The sequence below is a fragment of the Mesoplodon mirus genome (genome assembly GCF_964341445.2).
Source record: "Mesoplodon mirus genome assembly, chromosome: 2".
NCBI lineage: Eukaryota > Metazoa > Chordata > Mammalia > Artiodactyla > Ziphiidae > Mesoplodon > Mesoplodon mirus.
Genome location: NC_138977.1, coordinates 26007283 through 26032073, shown reverse-complemented (window position 1 = coordinate 26032073; position 24791 = coordinate 26007283). Strand labels below are relative to the sequence as shown.

Genomic DNA, 24791 nt, shown 5'->3' with positions numbered 1-24791 from the left:
CCACTGCGCCACCAGGGAAGCCCTATTTTCTTAAGTTCAAAATGAGGAAACTGAATTTTATTCATCTGTCTAGAAGATGGTTTTCCCTGCTGATGCCCGCCTCTTCTTGACACTCTTCCTTGTTGACTTTCATTTCCACTTTTGGATGGTCCCTTTGTAGCCTTAGATCAAACTTTTTCCTTTTCTGACCCCTATATCTGGGTTTTACTAGGAATTCTTCTCTTCAGTCCTCTTCTTTCCTGTCCTTGGAAATCTGTTTCACACTTAGGATATCTAACGGTGCTGACCTAATGGCTGTAATTTCAGGCACCACTTTTTCCACCAACATTGCCGTCCTTCTCCATTTTATAGCTGTGGACCTGCATGTCATGCCAGTATCCCAAACTTAACATCCAACCTAGGATTGGACATCAGTCAATCAATGCCAAAATGAACTTTCCCTCTTGACAGCTCTGTTTCTGTTAATGGCACCAATGGTCTCCCAGCCAGGTCTGGCTTAAAATCCTGTAGTGATTTTGACAGTTTCAGCTCCCTTATCCCCCATAATCATGCAGTTACCAATTCGTGTGACATCTCTGCCAGAAATATTTGCAACTTTCTTTCCCATAGCCGAGACTCACATTTATATAGCTCTTTATTTATTTATTATTTTTTTAAAATTTTTTGCGGTATGTGGGCCTCTCACTGTTGTGGCCTCTCCCGTTGTGGAGTACAGGCTCCGGACGCGCAGGCTCAGCGGCCATGGCTCATGGGCCCAGCCACTCTGCGGTATGTGGGATCTTCCCGGACCGGGCCACGAACCCATGTCCCCTGCATCGGCAGGCGGACTCTCAACCACTGCGTCACCAGGGAAGCCCTATATAGCTCTTTAGAATATACAAAGCTCCCACAGATATTCTTTCTTATAATTTCCACATTAACCTCCTAAATACAAAGATTGAGGCTTCAGAAACTTATGTGATTTGTCCCATAGCTTAGTAGCAGAGTTAGGACTTGATCCCAGGGCTTCTGCCTTCTGCAGTCTTCCAACCCCTGCCTTCTCCAAGTCATGCTTGGGCTGGTGTAGGTGCCTCAGGTGTGGTCTTTCTGCTTTGCTCCAGTACAGCTTATATAATCACTAAAAGTCACTGTCTCATAATCACTGTCAAATGACATTGTTTTAAAACAGACTGATCATATCATTCTCAGCTCAAAATCCTTCAGTGGCTTCCTGTACCGAAAAATGTTCAGAAGAACACTTCCAGTTTGATTTCAACACCGTTTTGGAACATTGCTTCCCCAAAGCACCCTATACTCCAGCCAAACTGAACAAGTCTCAGTTTCTCAAACATGCATTTCTCAAGCATTTGCCTGCATTCCTGTGCTCAGGCCATGTACCCCTGGAGAGTGTTCTCTGTCTCTGTTTTTTCTTTCTCTTATTAATTAATTCAGAAATATTGATGTATCAATAGTGTGTCAGGGACTGGACTAGATATGGGGGAAAACTAGTAAACAAGATAGAAGAGACCCATTTCTCAAAGAGCTTAGGAACTAAAAATCTTAAAGTTCAGGACAAATGCCACCCTCTCCGCAAAATAACCTTTCCTGATGCTTCCTGGCGGGAAGTGATGACTTCCTCCTCTCAACAGCCATAATACAGTGAGAAAACCTCTATTATAGGATTTATCATAATCTGATTAAATTATAGTTATTGAGTCACGTCTTATCTCTCACCCTAGGTTGTAAGCACCACCTTTGACAGAGATTCTAAGTAGCTTGGTATTAGTGCTCACAGCATGTAGAGCAGCACTTCTCATATTATAAGACCTTAATAAATCAGATTGTAAATAATTACTTTCAGGGTCTGTGAATATGAGATTGGGGAAAGCGGGGGGGCAGCCCATTTACACACAGACAGTAGATGACACAGAAAGCTCACACTACTCTCACACACATCCACCGGATGGTTAACATAACATAATTTTAAGCAACAGAACTGTCAGCTGATATCCAGGGCCTCTATCCATTTAAAGAGAGTTTTGAGATCTCAGCTAACCCAAGATTTCTGGACATCAGAGCACAAATCTGTTCAGTCTGCACATTTTTCTGTGTCAATAAACAGAGAATAGGATTAGCATCTTCTCCATATGGCCAGCTTTTCTGATTTCAGAAGCAGGAGGATACTAAAATTTGGACCATGATTCAAGGCTAAATTTATTTTTTAAGAATTAAAAAAAAATTATGTACAGTAAGATTTTCTTTTTCTGGTATACAGTTCTATGAGTTTTGACAAATACATAGTTGTATAACCACCACCACAATCAGGATATAAAACTATCCTATCATCCCGAAAAGAAATTCCTTTGGGAACTGACTATTCCACTGTAGTTACACTGTCCCCCACTCATCTGTGCTCTCCTCCTGGTTTTGCTTTTTCCCGATTGTCGTGTGACGATAAAAGTACGGAACTGTTTCGGGCTGCCTTCTTCATTTGGCATACTATATGTGAGGTTCATCTGTGTTGTGCATATCAACAGTTTTTTTCCTTTCCAATGCTGGATAGTATTCCATTGTACAGGTGTGCCACTGTCTGTTTATTCATTCTCTAGTTGAGGGATATTTTCAGTATTTCCTGTTTTGGTTGATTATGACCTAGAAATAGGTCTTTGTGTTACCATAGGTTTTTATTTCACTTAACTAAATAGGAGTGGAATTGCCAGGTCAAATGGTAAGTGAATGTTTAACTTTATAAGTAATTGCCAAATTTTCCACAGTAGCTGTACCATTTTCTATTCCTACTAGCAGCATACGAGAGCCCCAGTTGCTTCACATTCTTGCCAACCCTTGGTATTGTCAAGTTTTTTTGTTTTGTCTTTGTCATTCTAGATGTATAGTGTGGAACAGAATTTTAAAACTTCATCTTTTTAGAACCATTTCCATATTAAGCACACACTTAGCACTTCCTCCTCTCCCTTTGCTTGAATCTCTGTGTTCTCTCTCCTACTAGATTGCAGATTCATTAGTGGATAAGGAGTAAATCCTAGCCACCTGTGTACACATGCTGCACTGTTACCCTAGCCCAAGTGCAGAGATGTGCAACAATAGGCCAATACCACATGCTTCTTCAATAAATGCATCTCTATGATCAGATTAGATCAACACACACAACAATACAACTAATGCATCCAAAACATTAAGACAGTATTGCCCAATTTCATCAGTTGTTGTATACCACAGGAATTTTTATAAAACTATGCATTTTCCTTCCTTGTTATGGATATTTCCATTTTTATATATGTAAACTATAGATTTTTGTTTTCTTGCTTTACTAAGAAGTAAATTAGAAAATATGGTTAGCATGGCAAAATATGGTTGTGATCTGTTTTTTGACGGATTTCTTGTGCGTATATGAAAGACAAGATTTTTCTTCCTAGTACTTAAGTAAGGGATAATGGATATTTATTTATAATTTTCTTTTTTGAGTTAGATCGCTTCTTGCATTTTAATGTGTTTTTTAAGTGAGAGAGAAAAAGTTGGAATTACAAGGGGTACCCAACTGTAGACATCAGTTATCAAGTGAGTTGGGGGCCAAAAAAATAAAGGGGTTGAGACATGCCGCGGAGCGGCTGGGCCCGTGAGCCATGGCCACTAAGCCTGCGCGTCCGGAGCCTGTGCTCCGCAGCGGGAGAGGCCACAACAGTGAGAGGCCCGCGTACCGCAAAAAAAAAAAAAAAAAAAAAAAGGGGGGGGGTTGAGAGTCACTGATAATGACTCAAAGAATCTCCTAAGTGGAATGAGTCTCAGAAGCTCTGAAGGCCAACCTCCCAGTCATTGCAGGAATTCTGGCTGTAGCAGCTGGTTGAATCCTTCTACCATTAATAAGCTCACCACTTCATATAGCACCACTGTATACATCCTTACAAGCAAAAGAGTCTCAAAGATAGGGAGGGTGGGAGGGAGGGAGACACAAGAGGGAAGAGATATGGGGACATATGTATATGTATAACTGATTCACTTTGTTATAAAGCAGAAACTAACACACATTGTAAAGCAATTATACTCCAATAAAGATGTTAAAAAAAAAGTCTCAAAGAAAAGCAAAAAATAAATAAAAGAAACATCAGGAAGGCAGCTTCTCTCTCTAAACAAGCTTTTGCTTTTCTGTAACATGATATTATACGAACCTTCTGTAGCACCTACAGAAATCTAAAAATGGAGTTTGGAATCTACTGTGGCAGAAAATACGTTTATCGTTATATCACCCAGACATGTGCTGAGTTAATCTCATTAACTTTTATATTGCAAGATGATATATATTTTGAAGAGATGAGCTCAGTGGCTTAAATGACATAAATCTTGGAACTTTTTTTTATAAATACTCCTTCTGAAGCTTTAGTTTTTGAGTGTAAGTAAACCAACAACTTATAGTTGCGTATAGAAGAAACTTTGTATAAAATAGAATAAAACGTCTGCAACTTAATCCACGAGCAGATTGGATTCTGAGTCCTTTAGCAGGAAGGATTCTTGCAGAATTCAAAAACAAGGGACTGTCTGACCTTAGACATTTCTCTTCCTATTGGCTAGTTTCTGTGATGATTTTGTACCAGCTGTCAATTTAGCTCAGATGGAAATCCATTCCCAGAATTCCCTTCTCTAAATGGTTCTTCGTTACAGCTGGTTACAAGGGAAACCTAGGTGAGGTCTGGAAGGCCGAAGTGAGGCGGCAGCGTTTCTACCTTCAGAAGGACAGTGTGGTGCAACAGGTGCTGGGCGCTGATCTTCCGGTTCACCCTGGTGGAGCCGGGCAGCAGCCAGGCTTTGGTCCTGTGCCTCCCACCAGATCCCCATCTTCACCTTGTGGCCCAGGTGCACAAACAGCTTTGCAGTGCAGAGTGCCAGCTCCTTCCACAGTTCTCCCAGGTCACTGAGGCTGGAGGAGACAGGAGTCCCACACAGGTTCTGGTCTGTCCTTGCTTGTCTCCACTTCACATCCAGCTTTTCTTTCCACTGCCAGCTCTGCTAACCTATGATGACTTCAGACCCAATACCAGATGCAAAAGCAACCACTGCTCATTAACTTTTCTATAAGCTCCCACAACTGTGCAAGGTCTAAAACGTATAATAAGTCCGTTACTCCATATCACCATCGTGGTTCGGCTTTCCTAACTGATATGGCTTCCATTAAATCCTTTCTATTCAGAATACATACTTGGTTACAAATATTCTTTCTGTGCATGGCTTTCTTTCTTTCTTTGAAATGTATGATAGTGTCAAGTGCAATCATACTGATTTATTAAGCCTAAGGATATCATTTTATTTTACCTTCTCTTTGAGAAAGGGACTTGGAATATGCTCTTTTGCCCAATTCCCCTCAGAACTACTGGGCTGGGGAATTAGAAGTTTGATGCATCACCAGAGAATACAGAAAAACTAACAAACTAATGTGAACTTTGGTGCAATTACTAGCATGAAAAACCACCCGCACTAACTAGCTGTTTCTTCAAAATATGTTTTAATGTGACACTTGGAATGTTATACCTGCCATGACAAAACATAAACATTAAAATTTTGAAAACAATTGCCATTAATTTTTATCACAATGTATGTGCACTGAAAGTAGATAAATACTGCCGTGAATGTTTCAACCTCTTATTCTTAATGTTAAGATTTTATGGTCTTTGAAGGCAGGGATGCATTTTTCACCTTTACATCCTCCCAGAGAGGTACACGGATACCTCCTTATTAAACATCTATTGAACTGAGTAAAAAACAAACTTCAGCTTCCTGTTTTTTACAAGAAAGAAAAGCACAGCAGTGCATGAACCAACAACCACAAGCAACTGCATCCTCTGATGCTTTTCTCACTATTATACAGAAACTCCAGCAGGAAACCACAGCTATATCCTTTCTGCCAGTATAGGAGAATCTTATGAATTGCTGGCAAGCATAAAAGAGTTCTACTGACATTACACAGATGTTTGTGACAATTTCTACTTACGACACTCAGGGGCTTTACAACATTTTTGCAATGTTTCTCAAGGACAAATTCCCAAAGAAATATAGTCACAATAATAGTTATACCTTAACCATGTGTTTGGGGGTAAATTATATAGAAAAACAATAAACACCACTGAAACTCAATTCCTCCCTCAATGTAACTGAATTCAAAAAAAACACCTGATGAATTCCTCATTTCACTCAGACCTGTAAAAATTTCTGGCTGACCAACTGCATTGCCCTGTACTCAAAAATCAAGAAAGTACTATTTTTTTTCCCTTTGTGTTCAAAAGATCCCAAGCATTAGACCACTCTAGCTATGAAATACAGAAAGCCCTTTTGGTCCATTCTCATGTGTAATCCCATTCAGGATTTGCACAACACATGTTTTAAATTTGTAATGTGAACCTTGATAATGTGTTTTTATCAATGAAGGGACTTTCCACTGAAGATCTTTTAGTTGTTCAGGAAGTACAAAAAAAAGATTATGGTGGAAGTCCAGGGCTTTCGAGGGCTTTAACTTCAATGGGAATAACAGACATGTATACTCATTCAAAACTGAAGTCAGAGATACAGAATTCTGTAGCTTTCTTGTTTGCCCACATTACCTAGTATGTAAGTTCTCCATAGAATGTTTGTTTCAGGAGTATGTGGCGTAAATGAATGAATGCATGAATGCTTGCTGCTGACGGAGGGGGAAGGTAAGAAGGGTATCTTTAAGGTCCAGAAAAGGCTGAAGAGAACCAAAATTTAGAAGACAGGCCCAAGAATAAAGACTGTTAAAAATAATTGGACAGGGGCTTCCCTGGTGGCGCAGTGGTTGAGAGTCCGCCTGCCGATGCAGGGGACACGGGTTCATGCCCCGGTCCGAGAGGATCTCACATGCCGCGGAGCGGCTGGGCCCATGAGCCATGGCCGCTGAGCCTGCGCGTCCGGAGCCTGTGCTCCGCAACGGGAGAGGCCACAGCAGTGAGAGGCCCGCGTACCACAAAAAATAAGTAAATAAATAAAAAATAAATAAATAATTGGACATTAGAGCTAGAATTGATCTTAGGAGTTCCTGGAGTAACCTTCTCATTTCTAGAGAACCTGAGGTGTCTTGGGCAATGACATGATTTCATGTACCACTTTCACAGATTGTGACACCTGTGTACCTCTCTCATGATTTCTGTCTTATGTACTTCTTGTCTAAATGATTTTTGACTTAATATTTTTCATTCAATTGACTGTAACTGGTGCACTAGTTAAAAATATTAGCCTAGCCTTAAGAAATGATACCTGTAAGATCACAGGTTTGTTGTGACAGTGATATATTTTTCATATAGCATATTTTAAAATATATACTTTAAAATTTATTCTAAGTATTTTTATATTAAAAGAAATTCATAACTATTCAATACAAAGTAAATCCATATACTACCTACGATCATCTCACAGGTCACTGATGGAAATCTCCCGCACTTTGAAAAGCAGTGCATTCTACTGTGTTACCCTCTGGAACAGAGTTTGTATTTTGAAACAACACAAAGTGGTAAAGACATTCCATATTGATGACAAGAGTCCAGTGACAAGCCTAGTGCCTGTAGGGGACTTCTGTTTTCTTTCTTTTTCACTAAAAAAAAAATCAGTCACTCATTACTTTAAAAAACTAAGGCAGAAGTCACAACTTGAAAACAATTAGTGGATTTTCATGTTTGAAATGGACAAATATATGTATATCCATCCTCCTGTCAAGCACCATTAGTTTGTCAGAAATAGAGTTTTAAGAAGGAATTTGTCTCAAATGGGCCTCCTGTACATAGATTACCTTTTGTTCAGCCTTCAATTTGCCACCAGAACACTTAGCTGCAAGCTATAATAAGGAATCGCTCACTTTCATAAGTAAATGAATGTCTGTGATTAAAACATCAATCACGGAAACACTAGTTCTATAAATAGTTTCTAGGTCCAAAGTCCATTGGGAAAGCTAAACACAGACTCATGCCTGGTTTTCTTTCTTGTTATATGTGTGTATGTGCACATGTGCATGCACGTGACTGTGTGACACTGGTTTTTCTTTCAAGAAACAGACATGTTGTTTGTAGGACATATGTGCCACCTGGATATTCTGATAAAATGTTTTGTTTTGTAAGTTTACCACCTATACAAAGATTTATAAAGTTTCAACCTAAAATGTTTGTCCTTGAGCTCCCCCTGTTTGCTGGAAGAATGACTTATCACTGATCTAGAAGCTTTCACATTTGCTCTTTAAACAACATGAAATGAAATCTGAGATAGGAAAGAGCAGTCTGTAAAATCCTGCCCATTCCTCATATTTTGACTCATAGAATTAATGTTAATAATGTTCATATATTGCAGTGTATGTAGCCCAGTGCCTTGAAGTTGTAGACAACTCTGGATTCTCACACAGCTCTATCAATTAGTATCTGAGGGACTCTGGGCAAGTTACTGAATCTGTTTCCTCCTCTCTAAAATGGGGAAAATAATAGTACAAACCTCAGAGATTTGTTTAAATGAGACATGAGTTTAGCAGATGCTACTGGCAGAGGAGCCTAAAGAATGAAGTTTTGAAAGAGTCAGAGGTCATTAATTATACACATCTATAATCTACCCATGTCTGGTTTCCTTACAGTGGAAAGCAGATGGATCAAGGGAAATGTATTCCGTTCTCTCGCGCCCCAGAACCAAGACGGCAAAGTGGCCCGAGTGGGTCCTTTGGTCTCTTGCACCCATTTATCCCGCTTTACTTCCTGTTCCCTCATGTGTCTGTTCTTTCCCACTCATCATCATTAGTTCTGTAATCCAGGTACCCTCCCCCCTTTTCCCTCTGCCACTACCATCTGGGCAGCAAGGCTAGGAAGTTCTCCGCTAAGTAGGGGTAAACACACAGAGATGCAGCCATTCCCCAGGGCTTTGCAGAGACATGAATTACCATTTGGACTTTCAGGGTCCTAACCCTGGAGAGGAAAACCAGGGTAAAGTGATGAGCACCACCTTAGAAAAAAAAAGATAGTATGAGGGCACGGGGCATTTCACTGAGCAACTATGAAAACAGCCAGGTATCTTCAGTACCCTGAAATGGGTACATTACCTAATAATGATCTGACTCAAGATCATCCCCCCCAGGGTGGAGGTAATCCCTGAGAGTCTAAGTAATGGTGTAGAACCATGACCTTTAAACCATCTAATAATACACTAGTGTATCACAAACTGTTTATGAGCAATGATAAAGTACCAATGACAACAAATGATGTATTAAAAGAATAATTTAGAGCAGTTTTCTCTAATGTCAGCTATGCCAATCTTGATAATAGTCATTTCTATAATAATGTTACTTTCATTCATCTCGCTTGCATTTGTAGATGTTTTCTTGAATAGAAAAGAGAGGGGATGAAGTTACACAGAGTTTCTGGTATACTCATGGGGAGGAAACGTCCTATAGTATTCAGACTAGCCGCCAGCAGAAACTTAGAAGATTTCTTAATCTTATATCTGCCCCATCTTAGTCACTCTTGGGACCCTCTGTTTCTTAGTTGTTTTTAGCAGGATGAAGTTGAAAATACATGTGTCTATGTATTTTTGATGGCATGAAGGAAGTACAGTGTGGGAAAGACTTCTTCTAGTTTTCATGTCGGCCTGGTTAGGAAAAAAGAAACCCAGGTGTGGCGAGAAGGTGGTGAAGCTGTGAAGACGGACGGAAATGGAGCTGAATTGCTAGGGCCTGAGGAAGGAAGAGGAAGGTACAGGGGTTGCTTGGTCGGGACTGAGAAAGGAGCCTGGTTGTTAGGCTGCTGGGGAAATCCCGGAGATCCTGACCAGGAGAAGAGTCCACTGTAACTTGGCTGAGCCACATTTATCAATAAGTTCATCTAATCCAGTAGTCTGGGAATTATTTTGAAAGTTCAGATTATGTTTTATTCAACTTTGAATCCCTAGCACATAGCACAGGGTCTAAGATATAAAGTACTCAACACCAACTTATGAAGTGATCCAAGCATCCATCCTCCTTAAATCAGGGCTTTCTGCCAGCCTTCTCTCACATTCTATCCTTCAACTCCTAAATAAATGCCTACTTCCGGTTTGAGGAATGCTTTTATTTGATTTACCAAGCAGAAGTACTGATGTACCCTCAACCCAGTCCAGTTCAGATGATTAACTTTGATCATCCCTTCCTGAGACTTGGACTCACCACTCAAAAGCCACAAACCCCAGAGGGATGATCTTTAAAAGCCCATCACTGCAATTTTAAACATCAAAATAACCACCAGGGGAATAGGAGAATAGTTTCATGAGAGAGCATAAAAGTTTCAGTGTAACTAAATTTAAGGTACTTAAAATCACTAAGAAAAAAATAACTTTATCCCTAAAGAATTTGAACACCTCTGGTTTTGTACGTATTATCAATACACTTCAGGTGATGCCTACTACTTAAAGATTTGGACATTATTCTAGAAGGAAATACACTCTGTCCCAAGAAAGCACGGAGTCGATGTAGCACCGTGTCCTCCGCTGGCTTCCACTGATACTATTCTCAGCACTGTCTTCTTGGAGTGAAGCTGCTGAAGCACTGATACTTTGGGCTTAATAATTAGGTGCGACAACGTTTTTAGAAGCAAAGTGGGAGGCACGATGTGGAGGTGGCAGGCATGAAGTGTGCACGAGGAAGGAGAGTGGCAGTTGGAGTTGAGAAAGTAGGAGAGATGTCAGAGCTGGGAAGTGCTTTCCCTACTTTAGTGATCTGCCTGCGTTTTCCATCTTGTTGTCTCCAAAGGGCATTTGTTTTTATTTACAACACGAATAAATCAACCCTGACAGAGTCACCTCATTTTCAGCCACATGAACAGAGCAGTTCCACACAATCAAGTAGCTAGACTGCACAGGGATCTGGGCAGCTGCAGCCACGGGTTGGAAGCACAGCCAACTACCATCGTTAGGTGACCCTTCCTCAGGTATGCAGACCACAGCTACAAACTGGGATACAAGTCGATACCATCCCTGACAGTTTATTCTCAACTGCCCTGCCTACCAAACAGAATGTACCATCTACCGAAACCTCGAGATATGCTTTGGGCTTTCAGGAGGCTATGCATGTGTAGTGTCTATGGAAAGACCTGTACGTAAAACAAAGATATGGTGCATTTAAAAATATATAAAGCTGAACAACACAGACCTACTGTAGAGCACAGGGAACTATACTGAATATTTTGCAATAACCTATAAGCGAAAAGAATCTGAAAAGGAATATATATATACATATATGTACACATATATATACACACACACATATATATATAACTGAATCACTTTACTGTACACCTGAAACTAACACTATATTGTAAATCAACTATACCTCAGTTTAAAAAAAAGCAAAAACAAAAAAGCAATCCAATGTAAAACTGTAATCATTGGTCAAGTTAAAGAATAAATAATTGATCAAACTTTTTGTTTGTTTGTTTTGCTTTTTGCAACACGTGGTAGAGTAAAAAGCAAGCAAACAAAAATTTCCACTAGTCTCTTTTTTTTTGTTTGTTTGTGGTACGCGGGCCTCTCACTGTTGTGGCCTCTCCCGTTGAGGAGCACAGGCTCCAGATGCGCAGGCTCAGCGGCCATGGCTCAAGGGCCCAGCCGCTCCGTGGCATGTGGGATCTTCCCGGACCGGGGCACAAACCCGTGTCCCCTGCGTCGGAAGGCGGACTCTCAACCACTGCGCCACCAGGGAAGCCCAGATCTTCTGATTTTTAAATATTGGCTTAATTAAAAAGAAATACCTGCAGGCCAAGTAGAACATGATCCTCCTGCTGGGCCCACAGACTGCCAGTTTTCAATTTCTGATCTGTAGCATACATCCTCAAACCTGTCTGGGCAGTTTAAGTGAAGTGCAGCAGATCCCTCAGATGCTGATGGCAATGGATTCTTTTGCTCTGAGAATCTACATATGTAGACAAGAAATCATCCCCCATGTGAAAGGAGAAGGCATAGCCATTTTCACTCAGTCAGAGCTTAGCCCCTGACCCTGACATTGACAGATTTCTGCTCTCTGACTGCTTTCAGAACTTGTTCAACATGAAAAACAAAACCAATCCTCCACACCCATTTGTCATAAGCAATTTTTACATATTCAAGGATGCAGGGGGAAATGTACATCTATTTATTAACCTTAGTTCTGGTTAAAATTCTCATTAGCATTAAAATTCTAGTCATTTCATTTTTGCCTGCATATTTCAAGGAGAAATAATTTATAGGTTTCAAGGAAAGGCATGCTTAGAAAACAACACAAGTAAGGATAAATTTAAAATTCATGCCATGGGGACTTTCCTGGTGGCGCAGCGGATAAGACTCTGTGTTCCCAATGAAGGGAGCCTGGGTTTGATCCCTGGTCAGGGAACTAAATCCCACACGCATGCCACAGCTAGGAGTTCACATGCCGCAACTGGGGAGCCTGGGAGCCTCGGCTGAGGAGCCTGCCTGCCTCAACTTAGACCTGGTGCAACCAAATAAATAAATTTAAAAAAAAATTCATGCTATGTATAAAACAGTAGTTAGAAACAGGTCTAAAGAAGCATGGAGAGTTTGCTGAAATAATTGAGCTTTAAACCATGTTTTGAGGGGATTGAGAAACTAATTTCAGATGAAGAAATACGCATTCCAAAATGATGTAATGGCAAAGGCAAAGACCAAAGTCCAACAAAGTGGAACCCACAAGGAATCAAATATCTTTTGCATTTTTGAACAATAACAAATTTTTAAAAACTATCATGAGAAGGCACATTCACATCAGAGTGAAAAAAAAAGAAAAGCAGTTTAAAAATTCTATATTATATTCAGCAGCCCTGTCCTACACAGGTGTAATTCAGAACAAATACCCAGATGCGATGCAAAATTCTGAATCCTGATATTTGCCATACTGTCCTTATCAAGGCAGACATACAGGCACAGGGTATTAGATTTTAGAAAATTGTCAACAAGAATTGAAACAAAAAGATTCTCTGATTCCTCAGAAAATATACTGAACACAAACATTTAACTCCCTCAAGCATTTCATTGACCCCAAGTTTTACATTATAAAGAAAGAGCCTCCCATAGACACAATATGGTTAGTTTGAGTCTATTTAGAAGTCAATATCCTGAAAAAACAATCAAGAATCTGTCCACATAAAACATCTTGAGTATTCCCCCTAAACTAGGTCTCTCACTTTGTTGGACCATTTGCAATTCAGGCTTTAAAAAAAAGGATTCTCTGCAACTCCTATGCCTCCAGAAAATTAGTAGGTGCAATTAGATTTTTTAAGGAGCTCTGGAGCTCTCTGTCCAGTTGTCTGTTACTGAATTAGCAACAGTCCTGAGGTCCCTAGAGGCGCTTGTGACTTTGTGGATTTTTACTCTCTGGCCTTGAGTTCTTTTCAGGGATTGCTTGCTTCTGCCAGTGTCACAGGCTGTGACTACTGACTAAAGCAGTCTTCCTAGGGATGGCTTGGGTACCCACTGGGTTTAGGAGCCAAGAATTAACATTTTAAAATTGAATCTGGTGTGTAAGGCCAAGAAAGCACCTGGCCTCAGATCACACAGCTGATCGCCACAATTTTTCTGCCACTTCAGACCCTTGAGACAGAGATCACTGCACTGACTCGCAATTTGGGAGGAGTAATTTGATTTCCCTCCCCCTACCACTGAGGAGCCCTCAGACCCTCACTTCAGGTCCTGTTCCTCCTCCCCTTAGTGGAGAATCAGTGGAGAATTAGGAAGAGGAGGTCTAGATTGTTTTGCCCCAGTTCTAAGAGTGATTTAGGACAATTTATTAACTTGGCTGGGACTCACCTGTAATCTGTCTACTTCCTTGTATATAAAGGCAGGACTAAACAGGGGTGTCCAAGGCTGGCTATTGATATCCTTTGGGGACCATTATTGAATACAGATTTCAAGCCCTACCTACAGATTTGGAGTCAGATTCCATAGGTCATAGCATTTAACCCTCCAGCTAAGGGTCAGTTATTACTGACTGAAAATAATAATTCGGGCCCTCAATTACGCTGCTAGCTTCAAAGTAAAGCTGCCAGTCTAATTACAGACATGAAAAATTAGAAAGCTGCTACCGTATTGCCAACTCTAACATGCCCAGATAAGAGGTTGTGAAAATTTTTCTCACCGGAATTCAAGACAGTAATCTGAATTGTAAGAGTATGTATATATATGTATATACATCTTCCCCCACGAAATTCAACAAATGCCTTTTCAATTCAAATGCAGCCTCTAAATGTTTTTATTATTCCAGACTTGACTCATGCAAAAATGTTAGATTATCACTAGTCTAAACATTCTGATGTGGAGAAAGATGAAAGAGGAGTCCAGGACATCTTTATAAAAAAGTGAATTCCCGGGCTTCCCTGGTGGCGCAGTGGTTGAGAGTTCCCCTGCCGAGGCAGGGGACACGGGTTCGTGCCCCGGTCCGGGAGGATCCCACATGCTGCGGAGCGGTTGGGCCCGTGAGCCATGGCCGCTGAGCCTGCGCATCCGGATCCTGTGCTCCGCAACGGGAGAGGCCACAGCAGTGAGAGGCCCGCGTACCACCAAAAAAAAAAAAAGTGAATTTCCATATTTGACTGCCTTTCAAATCAATTAATTGACGCACATGAGTCTCTATTTTAACTGGCAGTGGTTCTCCTGCTTAAAGGTACAGCTTTATTCAAGAGGATATCAATATCATAAGATTGTCTTATTGCTTAGGAAAGACAGCAAGAGCTGAGAGTAGCCCACCAAAATTTTTCAGAAACACAAGTAATGACTTTTTTCTCTAATTTTATAACTATTTAGCTATAGCAAAACATTCCGATGTTAATTTCTCAAAATGCATGTAAACATATTTACATATTTAGCAAAAATGATGGACAAGTCATAGAGCAACTGAAAGAGAAAATCTGGCAGTTTCTGCCGTTCCTTTTGGGATTCTGAGTACCAAGTGGTCTGATTCATCTTCACAGAGCTGCCAGTGCCTAGCACGGGGTGTTACACCTACAAGGCACTCAAGAAAGAAGACTTGGTGAAAACGATAGAAGGGTTTGCTCTATTTATGGCAATCACTTGATCACCCTTGACCTTCTGTGCCAATGACTATACTTGTGTTCTGAGAAATGAAATAATCATGCTATAATGTGGTGTATCACATAACTTCAATAATTCAACCATTAAATTCATTTGAAACAAGCCTTAGCCATTAAATTATTGCAAAAGAAATAAAAAGATGGCAGGAAATAAGAGATTAATGACTGATATTATGGCCCTTCTGTCTAGATTTTCCTAAAGTACCAGGATTAGGAAAATAAATCTTAGATAGAAAATAAATCAATAAATTATAGAAATAAGTGATTTTGGAGTCATATTTTAGTCTAAACAGAAATTCTGCTGTAATTCTCTCCCTCCCAACTCAATATTCATTTCTTTCTTTTCTAAGTGACTGTTAAATAAACCTCACATTACGCCACCTCCTTCTTTACTTCCTCCTCCTATATCACCACCCCTTGCTCACTGCCCACCCAGATCCATCCATCTTTCATAAACTACCTCAAGTTCCACCTCCACTTTGAACTTTTTCTAGACTAATTCAGTCCCCAAGGATCTCCCTCTCTTCTGACTTTACTGCCATGAATTTACTGGTAAATTATGATGCCTTGCCTTTCTCAAGACCAGTTTGCTATTCAGAATATGGCATAAATGCTTGTGTAGTAGATCTCTAGTTGACTCTCGGGTTTTTGCAAACTGGAAGCATCTCTTCTTTGTATCACTTAAAGCAGTAGCTTTTGGACTTTCTGAAATGATGCATAATAAGATATATGTTTTATCATAGTCTGATGTGTATATACACATAGATATCTATTTAAAAGTTCCAAGAACAATAGTTATTTACTCGCCTATTCTGTTTTACTCTATTTTGTTTTTCAACAATAAAAGTGCTATCAGACCCAGTAAACTGACTTCACAATGGGTTGTGACCAGTTCTAGAAGGGCACTTATTGATTACTCTGGGATTGCTGTATATAATTTCCTTCACTTTAAATAATTTTATAATTATCTGTGGCCTTTGGGCTTTTCCTTTTTTTGCCTTTTGGAGTCATCTGGGACAATTAAATGCTTGGAATTTACAATTATTTTCTATTCTTTTGCCCTGAGCAATGCTGTCATAAAGATTCCCTGCATTTCTATAAAGCTCCAATCTCCATTCCCTCATTCTCTTTTATTTTCGCAGTATGCACAGTAGCTGGTAGACATTTTGTGGATAAAGAAATTGAGGCACAGAGAATTCTGACTTTCTCAAGGGCATATCTCCCTTTTGATCAGGCTATTGTAAATTAAGGTAAATATGGTTTCTAGATAGTTGAAAGAGATAAACTTGGGTAATATGAACAACTTAGAGACTCAATATGAATGTATTTACCTAACTTGTGTGGATCAAATGGTCTCCTGACCAGATGAGTTAGCAGCTCTTCTGGACTTCGGTTTGAGGATGGATCCACTTCCTTCTCCATCGCCATCTTTCCATCTTTAGATCCTCACAGGTTTTCAACTACCTAGAGCTGCTTGTTCTTCCTGGGCCTCGGTATATTTTGGTCCCTATACCAGGAGTACCCTTCGCTCTCGTCTTTACCAGGCTACCTCCTCATCCTTCAGGCCCCTGGGAACTGTGCTTGTTCCTCTCCTGGTCCACACCCTGGCTTCCACAGCACCCTGTGCTCTCCCTGTCAGAGCACTTAACTAGCTGTTCCTCCCTCCCTCCCAAGTCTTGCAGGCCGAGACTCTTCTATGCCACAATCTAGGACCACGTCGAGTTCAGGACATAAAAATATGTAGAAGGCATAAATGAATCAATAAGAGAGTGCATAAAGACCTGCCACTGAAAATGTTCGAGCGTGATCTGGGACTGGAATTGTGTGTCCTGACCCTCCGAGGCCAACCTTTCATGATTTTGTGATTCTAGGATCAATATTTTAGTGCTTCCCTGAAGGCTGCAGCTTTTGTCACTGGAAATTCATACAGTGAAGGATAGCTGTGTCTAATACATTCTTTCAAGTTCATTTAGGGCACAACCAAGGAAATGTTGAAAGGACAAATAATTAAGTGTATTGGGCAAGTGTATGTGTTTTAAGGCAATTAAAAAAAAAAAACACCCAGATTTTAAAACTGCTTGTTGGAACCCACCCTGCCCTCCAATTGAGGCATTTCTGATTCATATCATGCCTCAGTCCTCTGTTTCCAATATGAAGCTATATACACTTGCAATTTTGCCCTCATCATTTTCATAAAAGTCTAATTAGTGATTAGGTGAAGCCTCACCACACCAAAGGACACTTTACAAGGATCTCTATGAGTTCCTCTGCACTGTTTCCAAAATAAATTCCGATGATATAACCTCTAGGCTTGCCATGGCAATTACTACTTTTTTTTTCTGTTTATGAGTCAACAACCTATCCCCTCCACTAAACGCACCAAAAAGCTTGAAAAATGTTCTTCGTGATCCTATTTCAAAAGAATATTCTCTAATATAAATTCCTGCCATTCCCAGATAACAACAGAGAAGATTTTCTTCTTTAAGCTGTGACTCATGTATCTTTATTCCCACAGTTGTTACTCAGGGCAGGCCAATGGTGAACACAATGGAAGAGAAAGAATAGTTTATAACTGGAAAATAGGCCCATTCCGGAGAAGTACACTCAAAGCATTATCAAAGTAAAATATGTAGCAGTACCAGAAGAGCAAACAAAAGCCCACGCAAGAGATGTGTAAATATTTCATGAAGCTAAAGCCTTAATCAACTCTCTCTCCAAATCTTGCTGGTGCTATGAACGCTTCAGTTTCTTCTAGTCCCACCATGACCCAGATTCTTTGCAAAAACAAAATGAAAACATGGTCCAATGGATCTTTAACAAATGTGCTATGAAAAATATTTACATGGAGCATATCCAAGGTATTGCCTGAACAGGAAGAAGAGGATACCTTAAAAAAAGGTGGTTGCTTCTTGGTGACTTTCAGAGCTTCGTTTCTCCCCTCCTCCTCCAAGTCATTGCCTTTTTCCCACCACCTGTGCTGCTTTCTGGACCTTCCCATCATCTTAACCTTGAACTACCTACACCCCAAGCCGAGATTTCTCCCAATGCCCCTCTGAAAAGCCCTTGAAACCTTTTGGGGCTTTGCTGCCTTCCACCACCCAAAATTCACTTTCCAGTGTTTAAATTCCTTTCTCCCCCCCCCCACTTCACTGTCCATTGTTGCGTCTGAAATTTTGCCTGAATCTTGCAGATCTGCCTGGTTGGCATCAGGATCTGTCTGCGTATTGGCTGACAGTGTTCTTCAGTGATTTCTTTTCTAAAATCCATCTCCGAAGGACTGTTTATAGCCTCTATTCTCTACCCTTATTTAGTGTGGTTCCAAAGTTCACCTCTAGATACTAAACAGGTCTCTGCAATGATTTCCCTTTATCAACCTCTGCCGGCTCTTCTCTCTCCGCCTATCTCAAGAACAACTGTATATGTGTAAATGCGGGGATACACACGCACACAAACGCATGTATATTATATATAACGATAGTATGTTTCCCTTAAAGGGAATAAGCGTAGGAAAATGAGAAAAATGCCTGTGTAGTATTGCCAGACAGGCGCGCGCGCGCGCACACACACACACACACACACACACACTCCTATCTGGATATTCACAGTGTGCAGACCTGATTGATTATAAATACTTCTCCCAAGAACATGAACAGCAGGCGTCTTCTCTCTTTTACCTTCAAAGCCAGAGCCTAAGGGAGCAATGACCTTGCCGAGAAATTCATCACCTGCGAGCAAGACGGCCCCTCCTGGAGCTCAGGCTGGGATGGGGACGAGAGCAACAGGCAAAAAGGACCACCTGGCAAAATCGTGGGACCGAATCCACTCCCCATCAGTACTGAGCACACCGCAGAGCTCCGGTCCCCTAGGGCTGGACGCCGGGCAGAGGTGGCTCGGGGGCGGGGGGGGAGGCTCCTCCCCGCGGCCGCCGGTCGCCTACCTGGTGTCGGCCGGCTCTCCCCAGCGCGGCGGGGCCACTGCCTGCGCTGTGCCGGCGGCCTCCCGTCGCATATCCCGAGCAGCGGCTCCCGGCGCCACACCGATGGCTCGGGCGGGCTCGGCGGCGGCGGTCCTCCTCAGACGCGTTCCGGGAGCAAGCTGGGTGCTAGCAGGAACTGAAATTACTACGCAAAGAGCAGAGGCGGCGCGCAGGAGCCGGGCGGAGACGGCGGGGGGCACGGCGGGACTGCCACCGCCGCCGCCGCCGCCGCCGGGCACTGAGCCAAACTGGAGGTGGGAGTTCACGTGCCCGACAGCTCATCCGTCAGGCCCGGCCTGCGGCCATCTGTCCTCGCCGGCAGTGCTGCGCCGCCCGAGCCTCCGAGGAAGGGGCGGGGGGGGGGGTCGGCGGCTGCAGCGGCGGCGGCGGCGGCGGCAGCTCCGCCCCCGCCGCGCCCCCGCCCAGCCCGCTCGTCCCTGGGGAGGGGCTTGCGGCGGCTGCTACGGGGCGGGCGGGGGGCAGTCGGGCACGGGCTGGCGGGCTGCGGAGCCCCTGCGGGCGGACTGGCAGCAGATGGAAAGTTAAGAAGAGGATTAAGGTAGAGGGCTGGGGCCGAGAGCGACGCAGCAGGGGTTCTGGCTGTTGCTCCCTCCCACAGGTCACCAGACTCCATGCTGTGTCTAGACTCCTGCAGACGGTTTCTCATAAAGCCACGCGCCGCGGAGATCTGAAAGCAGGGAGACCACCCAACGTTTCCTGTGTGTTGCAACATGTACGCTACCTGCGTATTTGGAGATAGCATTGTTACTAGTGTTCCTGTCCCCCCCGCCCCACTGCGCTCTCCTGGGCGTGGATGGCTTTGGAAAGTGTCCACTCAAAGCGGCTCCAGCAACACTGAATGGATGTGTAGTATGGTTAGCAGCTGTAGATGGTGCAAATGATTCAATGAAAAGAAACCATATTCATTCAGTATTTGTTGGCAGGCACTGTGTGAAATGCCTTATATGCAGCCTCTGTAATTCTCATAACGACCTAGTGAGGTATTATTCTCCACCTTATTGATGAGAAAACTGAGGCTTTGATGATTCAGACACTGCTTGAGGTCACACGGTAGTGACCTGCACAGTTGGGATTCAAAACGCTGCAAAATATATCCTCTCTCCCATGGGAATCATCTGGGGATCTTATTAAATTGTAGATTCCGATTCAGTATGCCCAGAGTGGGCCTGAGGATCTGCATTACTAACAAGCGCACAGGGGGTGCCTGTGATGCTGGCCAAGGGACAAAACTTTCTAAACCACTAGGTCAGGGATTTTAATAAGTTTCTTCTTTCACGGCAGCTCTGGGTGACTGACAGCAACTTCCTAAAGGTGGGTTAAGAAGGATTCTAAGGCTGTGTCTTGGCTTTTGGGCAAAGAATGTTGCAGTCCATCAGCCATGTTCAACTTGGTTAACGCAGGGACATTTGTGACCAGGGTGCCAGGTGGCCACTTCTACCACTGCTAAAATGACACGTCAGTTACTGAGGGTGGTTATGATGTAACATTCAAGGATGGACGTCTTCATTCCAGTCCTCACCCTTGTTTAGAAAACATTAAGTCAAAGTTTTACACCTAACATTTGTATAACACAAAACACTTTGCACAGTGCTCACATGAATAATTTTATCTGTCTTCACAACGACGCTGTAAGGCAGGTATAATTTTACTTTACAGGAAAGGAAACTGAGGTAGAGTGATTTTTCTGATATTACACAATTAATAAACATGTGGTGGGGACTAGATTGTGACAGATCCCTAGCTCAGGACTTTTTTTTTAATTATACCACAGTATTAGTTTCCTACTGCTGCTGTAACAAATTACCACAAATTTAGTGGCTTAATACAACACAAATTTATTATGTTATAGTTTTTGAGATCCAAAGCCTGAAAATAGGTTTTACAGGGCTAAAATCAAAGGGTCATTAGGGCTATGCATTCCTTCTGAAGGCTTTGAGGGGAGAATGTGTTCCTTCATCTTCTTTCCCAGCCTCTAGAGGCAGCCTGCATTCCTTGGCTTGTGACCACATCACTCAGATTTCTGTTTCTGTCCTCTACTCTGACTCTGACCTTCCTGCATCCCTCTTATAAAGACTCTTGTGATTATGTTCATTCAACCCAGATAACCCAGAATAGCATCCCCAGCTCAAAATCCTTAATTTATTCACATCTGCCAAGGCTCTTTTGCGATGCAAGGTAACATATTCATAGGTCCCAGGGATTAGGATGTAGATACTTTGTGAGGGTCATTATATCTACCAAAACTTCACTTAGTGCTTATCCTATAGTTTCTACTGTATTTTACTCATCCTTCTCTTCTGCTTGATTTCTCAGACTGCTGGGAAGTTCTTTCAATGGAAATATTCACTTGAAAGTCATTCAAGAGACAATAACAAATGTATACTGGCAAGAAATACCCCGAGGCCCTGAAAAAGCCATGAGGATGCCTAGGATTGTGAAGTGGACACATAAGATTGGGAGATACTTATTGGTCTGAATGGCACTGAGGTAATCCTTAGGGGAAGTCCTAACCACAGTTATAGGCTCACTTTAGCAATACAGAATTTTTTTAAAAAATTCTGCTTCTCAAGGGTACATTGTTCTATGATGAATAAGGCAATTCAAAACTCATACAAAATTGAGTAAAACACCAAATTCCAAAGAGTAATAATTATCGGAGTGATGATAAACATTAAACCAGTATGTGAAACAAAGCCAAATCATATGATTGAATGCCTCAAGGAATTTATAGAAAGACTCTGACATGCACAAGTTTAACATTTCATTAGGAGCACAGAATTTATGGAAAATGAAAATAATAAAGGATTTAAACAGAAGAAATAGGAGAAGCAACGTGAGATGGTACATGGTTAATTGCCAAGTGAATTAGGTAAAGTGAAAACTTTATTTGGAAGTTAGGTTTATATAGGGGAGTGGAAATAAAACTGGAAAGGTAGGTTAGAAAGTTGTGTTGTGAAGGATCTTAAATGTCAAGTTACAGAGTTTAGACTTAACCTGAAATAATAACAACAATAATAATACCTTATGTTCACATAGTGCCGAGTAATTTACCAAGTGCTTTTTTTTTTTTTTTTTTTTTTTTGCGGTACGCGGGTCTCTCAGTGTTGTGGTCTCTCCCGTTGTGGAGCACAGGCTCTGGACGCGCAGGCTCAGCGGCCACGGCTCACGGGCCCAGCCGCTCCGCGGCACGTGGGATCCTCCCGGACCGGGGCACGAACCCGCGTCCCCTGCATCTGCAGGCGGACTCTCAACCACTGCGCCACCAGGGAAGCCCACCAAGTGCTTTTTACATATTTTCAGTTATTTGAGTTCCTTCCCTCTGCCCCCAGAGAAGCAGGCCAACATGCTCACAAATACACGAACACATACACCCCTCACATCGCATGGGGAACGAAATGCAAGCTTCTTATCAAGGAGGTGTTCTCAACCACTCTCTATAAAATAGCAGCTCCCTCCCCACTTACCCATCATTCTTCCTATCCTCCTTACCCTGCTTTATGTTTTTCCATCAGACTTCCTACTGCATTCTGTGTTTATTTGTTTATTGTATGTCTACTGTCTATGAGGGCAGGGACTTTGTGTCTTTTGTTCTCTGCTAAATCCCTATCACCTAAAACAGTGCGCACCATTTAGTAAGGGCTCGGTAAGTTGAATGAATCATTATCCCCAATTTATAAATCAGGAATCAAATCCCAGATGTTTAAATAAACTTTGTTACGTTCCACAGCTGTTCAGTTCCTTTACCAAGACCAAAGCCCCGTGTCCAGCCAAATGCTTTTTTGATAGTCTTACTTCCTTTCTGAGTGAAAGCTCTTAGGGCTATTTAGACAGGGGCAGCACTGTATTTTAAAAAATGAGACTCTTCTCTAAATGTCACATCTTTCCTAAAAGCTTCATCATTTTAGCTGGATTGGCAAGAGGCATTGGCAGGATGAGTTAGCAGCGGTAGATTCTGGAGGGCTGCCATCCCTCCTGCATTAGTTGGCACTGAGTAATATTGTAAGTTGTTTTGTAATTGTTCTCTGGTTAATTCATATGTGTGTCTTGACACTGTGTATTACACTTTTTGGGCTCCGGGACTATAACTTCTATTTTTTTTTTTTAATATCCATGCATTCTGCCCAGTACTGGACTCTAAATAGATTTTATCACCGCATGGTTACAAAATGGCTGCCATTGCTTTAAAAATCATATCCTTACAAACCACATTCAAGACCGTGTAGGGGATTCAAATATGTCACCGCAAACTATGCCACTTTGGCGTAAGGATTATGTTGAGCTGGAGGAAAATGAGAACCAACAGATGCAGACAGAAGCCTTCTTGGAGTTTCCTTTATCTGACTAAAACCAGCAACTTCTGAGAAGGGAGGATGACCCTAAATCCCCTCTCCCGGGAAGTTTTAAGGCCATGAAGAAAACAGAAAGCTGGTCCCGAGATAAGTCTGCAAACAAATCTTATTAAAATAACTCATCTTTAATTAGGTTTCCCCTTATATATTTGCCTTCCCACAGTTTGCTGCCCCTAAGAGCCTAAACCCCTTTTTCCTTTGTCTTGTTATCTCTATACAAATTTACTGTTTTTGTGAAGAGGCTATATAAGCCCAAGTTCTAACCACCCCTTTGAGTTACTCATCACTGTGCTTCTTCTGCATCTACACCTGATGCACATACGTATTAATAAACTTTGTTTCTTTTTCTCCTGTTAATCTGTATTTTGACTGTCTAATTTTCAGGGCCCCAATTAGAGACCCTAGGGGGATAGAGGAAAAAGGTTTTTTCCCCTCCTATATAATAGGAAGAAAAGAATTCCAGTGGAAAAGGGAACCTCTTCTTTTTATGGAAGAAAAAAATATTTTCCAGAACCCGCTCTCTTATTCCCAAGTCTTTGGCCAGAATTCAGTCACCAAATCACCCAAGGAGGCTGTGAAAGTGAGCACCTAGCCAGGAGGAACAGGCTTGCTTTGATTTTTCTAGGCTAGTTGTCCTGGTGCTCCAATTATAACCAAGGTTCTGTTATTAAGAGAGAAGGAACGTAGGCTCTAGGATCAGCCCTTAGTAGTGTCTTTCACAGAGAATCAGTATAGAAATACTGAAGACTCACGGTAAGGTCCATTTTGATGTTACCTGACTGCCTTTGGATTTCTGGAAAACTAGGGCCAGTCATATAAGTCAGGCTCTTACCTATTTTCCTCCCGTCTCTCTCTCTTTCTCTCTCTCTCTCTCTCTCTCTCTCTCTCTCTCTCTCTCTCTCTCTCGGTCCCACCCCTACTCCCTCCCCCCCCTTCTTGTTCTTCTTTTCCTTTCTTCCTTTCTTTCCCCTTTCTTTCTTCCTTTCTTTTTCTTTCTTTCTTTCCTTCCTTCCTTCTCCCCTCCCCCTCCTTCCCTCCCCTCCTCTAATACTAAATAGCCTCTGCAGCATCATTTTTAGTCATAGTTAGTATTCCACTGTATATTTAATCAGTGCCCTATTGTCAAAGGTTTAGATTCTCACCATCTGCAATAGTCTTAAGATAGGCTTGTTCAGCTGATTGGATAAAAGACATGCAGATCACTGCTTGTCACACCAGTGTCTCTCTTGCTGCTCCCCGAGCTCACATTTTCCATTCCTGCCCCAGTAGTTTGTAAAGCACAGGAGTATATTTTCCCACAGCCCATGACTTTGTTTTGATTTGTACCCGCCCCTCACCACCTCCCGAAACGCCCTTTCCTCAGAGCCACTTATC

At 41.9% G+C, this 24791-nt stretch overlaps 1 protein-coding gene across 1 annotated transcript in view; it reads right to left on the bottom strand.

Annotated features, from left to right (window-relative positions):
• GPRIN3 (GPRIN family member 3) overlaps positions 1–19303 on the bottom strand; it is a 71292-nt gene extending 51989 nt beyond the window's left edge. Inside the window, exon 1 of the mRNA XM_082611407.1 lies at positions 19009–19303. The gene's annotated coding sequence lies outside the window, so the exon portion shown is untranslated. The remainder of the gene's footprint in view (positions 1–19008) is intronic.
• Between the last annotated feature and the right edge of the window lie 5488 nt (positions 19304–24791).